This window comes from Dermochelys coriacea, chromosome 11 (assembly GCF_009764565.3).
Source record: "Dermochelys coriacea isolate rDerCor1 chromosome 11, rDerCor1.pri.v4, whole genome shotgun sequence".
Classification (NCBI taxonomy): domain Eukaryota; kingdom Metazoa; phylum Chordata; order Testudines; family Dermochelyidae; genus Dermochelys; species Dermochelys coriacea.
The window spans coordinates 62,303,340-62,311,267 of NC_050078.2; positions in this window are offsets into that span (position 1 = coordinate 62,303,340).

Below are 7,928 nucleotides of genomic sequence, written 5' to 3' on the forward strand. Positions count from 1 at the left end.
CAGTGTTGCACGCAGAGGGGCTAGGTGGCTGGACAGCAGGTTCCAACATTCGAAGGGGGATGCCAGTTAGGAGGTCTGCACCTAGAGAGTATGCTTAGGGACCCCAAGATTAGGGAAGTGCCTCCATTCAGGCTCCAGGGGCCTGGAACATCTAGGGATCTAGAGCAGAAGAGGTTTGGATTCCCCTTATAGCAGTCCTAGTTGATTGCTAGGATCTGTGACACAAGCCACTGGACATATTTCCAAAGATTAATTTCTTCATCTTAATGTTAATGAAGGGAGAGGAAGAATGATCTTGTGGTTAAATTCTAGAACAGTGAGACAAGAGATTTGCCTTCCGGTCACGTCTCTGCCACAAACTTATTGGGTCATTATACAAAATAAAACTATTTCCCCATGTTTTCCCCCACTCCCCACCGTTCCTCAGATGTTCTTGTCAACTGCTGGAAATGGCCCACCTTGATTATCACTACAAAAGGTTTTCTCCCCCCCCCCCCCCCGCTGGTAATAGCTCATCTTAAGTGATCACTCTCCTTACAGTATGTATGATAACACCCATTGTTTCATGTTCTCTGGGTATATAAATCATCTCCCCACTGTATTTTCCACTGAATGCATCTGATGAAGTGAGCTGTAGCTCATGAAAGCTTATGCTCAAATAAATTTGTTAGTCTCTAAGGTGCCACAAGTACTCCTTTTCTTTTTGCGAATACAGACTAACACGGCTGCTACTCTGAGACTTATTGAATGACCTTGGGGCCTTCACTGAATCTCAAGGCCTCCAATCACCATCAGTAAAAAGGGGAGACCACCAAACTCATGGGGATGGTATGGGGCTTAATTAATTAATATCTGTAAAATGCTATGAGATCATTGGACAAAAAAGGCGCTACCTTGTATCAATGCAAAGTAAAAATTTATTGTATGAAACATTGTAACTACATAGGGGATCTCTGTAAATACAAGCATGGACAGTAATAGGATTTTATATTGTATTTCACTGACGTAACACCAGCAGCACTTTACCGGTGTATTGCCCTTACAGCTCTGTGCTGATTAGCACATTTATTTACAGCCACCTTGCACCATCTATTGGTCACAGTTGTGCATTACATTTTGACAAGGGAGACTGACCGTGAAAGAAGAAAAGGAGGACATGTGACACCTTAGAGACTAACAAATTTATTTGAGCATAAGCTTTCGTGAGCTACAGCTCACTTCATTGGATGCATTCAGTGGAAAATACAGTGGAGATTTATATACACAGAGAACATGAAGCAATGGGTGTTATCATACACAATGTAACTAGCGTGATCACTTAAGGTGAGCTATTACCAGCAGGAGAGTGGGCGGGGGGGGAACCTTTTGTAGTGATAATCAAGGTGGGCCATTTCCAGCAGTTGACAAGAACGTTTGAGAAACAGTGGGGAAGGGGGGAGGGAAGAGAATAAACATGGGGAAATAGTTTTACTTTGTGTAATGACCCATCCACTCCCAGTCTCTATTCAAGCCCAAGTTAACTGTATCCAGTTTGCAAATTAATTCCAATTCAGCAGTCTCTTGTTGGAGTCTGTTTTTGAAGTTTTTTGGTTGAAGTATTGCCACTTTTAGGTCTGTAATCGAGTGACCAGAGAGATTGAAGTGTTCTTCAACTGGTTTTTGAATAATTCTTGACGTCTGATTTGTATCCATTTATTCTTTTATGTAGAGACTGTCCAGTTCGACCAATCTACATGGCAGAGGGGCATTGCTGGCCCATGATGGCATATATCACATTGGTAGATGTGCAGGTGAATGAGCCTCTGATGGTGTGGCTGATGTGATTAGGCCCTATGATGGTGTCCCCTGAATAGATATGTGGACACAGTTGGCAACAGACTTTGTTGCAAGGATAGGTTCCTGGGTTAGTGGTTCTGTTGTGTGGTTGCTGGTGAGTATTTTCTTCAGGTTGGGGGCTGTCTGTAAGCAAGGACTGGCCTGTCTCCCAAGATCTATGAGAGTGATGGGTCGTCCTTCAGGATAGGTTGTAGATCCTTGATGATGCGTTGGAGAGGTTTTAGTTGGGGGCTGAAGGTGATGGCTAGTGGCGTTCTGTTATTTTCTTTATTGGGCCTGTCCTGTAGTAGGTGACTTCTGGGTACTCTTCTGGCTCTGTCAATCTGTTTCTTCACTTCAGCAGGTGAGTACTGTGAAAGAATATTTTTGCCACTGACAATGAGGGTATATGTACATGGCAATCAGAGGTATGATTTCACCACATGTAGACAGAGCCAAGTTAGTTTTAATCTCACATCAGGTTTCACATCCACCAGTGCAACGCCTATGGCTTCAGTAGAGTTATTCCTGATTTACACCAGGGTGCGAGGAGACTCAGGCCTCCCCAGAAAGGTGATGAATGAGCTCATCTCCCAGGACAATAAATCTTTCCCAACTTCCACTTCAGTTCAAACACTGCCCATCACCTCTTCAGTCCCTCTTGCACCTGTTCTTGGTGTCACCACTTCGGCTGTTGTTCAAAGAACCCCAGGAACAGACCCACACAGTTATTAGAAAATTAGACTCCTTTAAAGGGTTGGGATTGGATCCTGTCTGAACATGGCCTTAAAAGCAGTCCTCTATTGGCTTGCACCCCTAGCTGACAGCTTATATCCTTCCAAGGATGACTTAACTCAGCCCTGTTTGACATATTAGAGCCTTCAGGCCAGAATCTGCTCTGTTACATCAGTGTAACTCTGGAGTAACACCATTGATTTTTATACTGAAATTTCACCAGGGCAACAGAGAAGAAGTTGGCCCAGTGACACTGTTGCTGTATGAATAACAAAGTGCACTATTTCGTTCACTCATCTAATTGTACAGTGGAGAATGAAGTTGAAGACCTGGACTTATGTACCTCCTACAGAGTGAGTCTTGTGGGCCCCAGTTCTGGGTTACATGAATATTTCAACTCATAGCTCAGTGAAAACAAGACTATCATCTATATGTGTGCATTGACATGTCAGCTGGGAGGGGCCTGCCATAAAAGTAAGCCATACGGAATAGAAAATGTATCATGCGCATTTCCCTCTTGATGAAGTTTGCTAGAGAACTAACTGTACTAGAAATAAGTTCAGCAGTAGAATTATGAATAATTAATGCTGGGGTGTGTGTTTCTGTGTGCTTTTGTTTCATGATTGCACTCTGAAATTGTGATACTCATGCTATGGTATAATGTTGGGAAAAGGTTAATAATATAATGTACAATATGAAATTTGATGATACTGGGATTTATTCCATGTGGCACTAATATGTTGGGAAGGGAGAAAGGGGTGCAGGGAGCCTTCCCCCCAGCATTAGAAAGGCAGTACTAGAAGTGTGCTAGGTGAGAGGGGACCAGATACTACCATGACCAGTCCATCACAGCTGCAAGTGGGATGGGCTGATGGCTTAGGGATGTAGCCAGGTCACTGGTTGTCTAACTACAATCAGTTATGGTTGGCAGGACGGGCTGTGTTGGTCTCCTCATTAAGGCACAGAGGGTTTGTATTTAACACATTATTTTCATTTATACTCCACCTAACGCTAGCACAACCACAGCCAGAGCCCCACTTTCCAAAATGGAGGATGAACTTTGGCCCCTCGGCAACACCCCACATCCTTACTGACAGCTGCTCCACACAGATGTGGGGCAGAGGGGGTGCCTGGGGGCGGGGAACACTGATTCTTTATAAAGCAGCAGGAAGGTGAGTACCCAACATGCTGCCCTGAACCATCCTATACTATGCTGGCACAATGACTCTGGAATGCTTTGAGTGGTTAGCATCCACCTCTCCCCCTCTACCTCCCCATCACCCTTGTATGGTTGCAAAGAGATCCAGCAGAATCCAGCTTATGGTGTCAACTGTGTAATGCTGCATATGTACAAACTGGTCATATAGAGTTATCTTGACCAGCCTCTGGAAGATGTTCCTGTCCCAAGCTCTACATCCCTATTACTTATCACAGAATCATAGAAATGTAGGGCTGGAAGGGACCCCAAGTGGTTGTCAAATCCAGCCTGCTGCGATGAGATAGGACCAAGTAAACCCAGACCATCCTGGACCGGTGTTTGTCTAACCTGTTCTTAAAAACCTCCAATGATGGGGATTTGACAACCTACCTTGGGAGCCTATTCTCTTATAGTTAGAAAGTTTTTCCTAGTATGTAACCTAGATCTGCCTTGCTGCAGATTAAGCCCATTATGTCTTGTGCTACATTCAGTGGACGTGGGGAACAACTGATTACTGCCCTTAACATATTTGAAGATTGTTATCAGCTTCCCCTCCTCAGTCTTCTTTGCTCAAGACTAAACATGGCCAGTCTTTAACCTTTCCTCATAGGTCATATTTTCCAACCCTTTTATCAATTTTGTTGCTCTCCTCTGGAATCTCTTCAATTTATCCACATCTCTCCTAAAGTGTGGCACCCAGAATTGGACACAGTGCTCCAACCTTTTTCACAATTGCATCATATCATTGACTCATGTTAAATTTGTGATCCCCTATAACCTCCAGATCCTTTCAGCAGTATTACCACCTAGCCAGATAGGAAGGAAAAATCAAAGGCAAAATGGGGACTAAGTGAAGTAGTTTGCACTTTCATCTTGTTGAATTCAGGCCAATTCTCCAATTTGTCCAGGTTGTTTTGAATTTTAACCCTGTCCTCCAAACTGCCTGCAACCCCACCCAGCTTGGTGTCAAATGGGGATTTTATAAGCATACACTTCCACTTCATTATCCAGGTCATTCATGAAAAGATTGATTAATACGGGACCCAGGACTGACTTCTGCAGAACGCATTTGAGATGCCCTCCGATTTTGCCAGTGAACCATTGATAACTATTTTTGGATGCAGTCTACCACCTCATGAGTAATTTCATATAGACCACATGTCTCTAGTTTGCTTATGAGAATGTCATGTGCAACAGTGTCAAAGCCTTACTAAAATCAAGATATATATTTCACAGTACTTGCCAAATTGGCCCTGTCTTCATCTTTCTGCTGTTGGAGTGAATGTAGCATTTTCCTATACTTAAATATTGGAATAATTGCTTGAGGCTGCCGAGGTCAAAGCCCAGTAAATCTCCAGTGCCCAGCCATACAACTATCGAGAAATAAATTTCAAAGGTTTGTTCCATTGATTTATCTCTGGAGCCATCTCAGTTTCCTCAGTTCAGTCATATCATAGCTCAAATGTTTAGTATTAAATGACATGCACAATATATACATATACATATACATACACACACACACACACCCCGTGTACTGGCGTGCCAAAGCCCTGAAAGACTTAAATACAAACAAAATGTGGATGACTCACGCAATAGCTCAAGGCATCTTCTAATCCTGTATGATTGTCTTGTTTTTCCACATAGACTGTGTTATGCACATGACTGACAAGATTCTTTTGCTCGGTGTAGTTGCAAATCAGGGTCTTTTTTCTATTCTTGGGTATCATCACAAAGTTCAGACATTTTACAGCTTTTCTGCTCTGGGGTCACACCAGAATACATACAGCAATAGCCAGACATTTAATGAGATAAAAGGATGATTAAGAACTAATGTCTATGTAATGTACCATGATAATCATTTTCTGCTGCTAGATAAATGATGATGCAGGTGATCCAGTTGCAGATTTTTTAATCTGATGGATTCTGAGGCAGTCCTGCCAGTTGCGCACTGTGTGTAACAACAGCTTGGACACAAAGGGTCAGATCCTCTGTTGTGCTGGGGATACTCAGTGCCACACCATCGGCAGATTCCGTCTGTAAATCTCAACCTGCTGGAGGACCACTCAGGTACAGGGGGATTCTTCTGGTGACATGCTGCCAGCTCAGCAGTCCCTATGCCTTCTCCTGGTGCTAGGACACAAGTGTGACCAGGATGATGCTATACAGCTCTGCTCCCATGCAGTTTTGGCCCTTTGGGTCTATTGACACCTAGTGTAAGAGCTGCCCTCAAGCTGCTGTAAGCTACACCTGGGGATCAGGTCTGCAGAGTACAAAGGGGAGCTTTATGCCACACGAGGAGTCCTCCCGCACCCAGACATGGGCTGAGGGCAGTTCAGCTGCACACCAAGATAGGACTCTGTCCAAAGCTCTTTGCTGATTGACTGGTTGAGCTTCACAGAGCACCTGAAGTGAACACAAATGGCCCAGGTGGTAAGATGCTGCTGTTGCCTTACTGCGTGATTCCTGCATTGCTTCAGGTTAATTGGACCAGAGGACGGATACGTCCTGAACTCCAGAGAACCAGAAAGGATTGTAGCTTTATAGAAGTACATTGGAATCAGCTGTCCATTTTCTTGACTATTTCATTTGGTGGAATACTTTTCACACAAAACTTGAAATTATAAATGAGAAGAAAACACGTAACAATTGTTTAAGGAATTGCTGCAGGTGAGTAGCACAGTTCTACCTATAAAAGAGTTAATACAGATCAGCTCCTGTGCTACACAATATTTCCCATAAAACACATTTACTGTGGCAGAAGTCCGATGAACATGGCACTTGGGCAACCACAGATGATGATTTCCAAGAAACAATTTATACACTTGGCTAGAAGTAATCCAGACAAGCCAACTATGATGTGTGCAATGTCCTTCCTTTCAAACAAAGGGGGGAAAAGGTAAACACTGGATGTACATGAGGCACACCCATGATTATGTTGGGCTTTGGGAATGATATGAGTTCCAAAGACAGACCAGCCAATGATAGCCTAGAAACTGGTCATATAGACACTATAGAAATGCAGGCAAGTAGCTGGAGAATTTGGAGCTCCACATGGAAGTGGCAAGTGTAAATACTACAAGCAAGAGGCAGGGGTGTTGCTCTTTAAGATCAGCTGAAGGGTCTAGTAGATTGTTGGTGGATGGTGCAGCTAGGTGGGCTCTGGAGAGTTTCCTTCCGTTTTCCAACCACACTGTGATCTGCCTCAGGGATATGTCACTTGAGCATGGCAAGGGGCTAGGGGAGGCTGTGAGCAGTTGGTTCCCCCTGCCTGTCCATGATGCTGACTATGGTGAAGCCATGGGGGCGCACTCAGCAGTGAAATGAGGAGCAGCCGTAGGGACAGAGGAGGGCAGCATCAGGAGGAGCAGGGAGCACAGTTTCTTCATCCCTCCCATTAGCTTGGAGCCACTGGATCTTAGCAGCTGCTGGGTTGGGTGTTTTTTTTTTTGTAAAACTGTTTTTGTAACAATTCCTCAGCCACCCTCTGGCGACTCCCCTGGAATCCCAACCCCCACGTAAGAATCCCTCCTTTGCAGTGCTGAATGGATGTACTTATAAAACTATGGAGCAAAGCTAATGCATGAGGCTGAACAAAGCCCTAGTGTTTGCAGGTACTGCTCATTTAATTGCACTCTGCGACCTCAGCTGCTGAGCAGTGTCCTCAGTGTGGCTCATTGGTTTGTCCTCAGCAGAATGCACTTTTTTTGCTGCCGCTCACACTCTGCAGCCATTAGGGGGGTTGCTAGCTCATCACTTTTTTTGCTGACAAAATAATTGTCAGAGCTTTGTGTGCCGATCAGTGCCAGTAATTCTGGTCATGAGCAAGCATATTTAACCATTTCAATCTTCCTCGCCGATCTCACCACACAGGATGGCACAATTTGATTCTACCACAATGAGAACCTGATATTTCTGAAGCTATGGAACATTTTGAAGTGAACAAAAGGAAAACGCAGTAGAGAGAAAACTGGGGGAGAAAAGGGGGAATGGTTTTAAAATAATACAGCTAGAAAATGATTAAATAGTCAAATGAGTGAAGATGGTTACAGTTTGTATGGGGAGCTGCTTTGAGTCACTGCAGGCATGTACTGTAAAATGCTCTACACCCCATTTCCCAGAAGGCGACCACTTTGCACAGCTTCAGGACTTTTATGAAGGGCATTCAGTATAGAAGCAACAT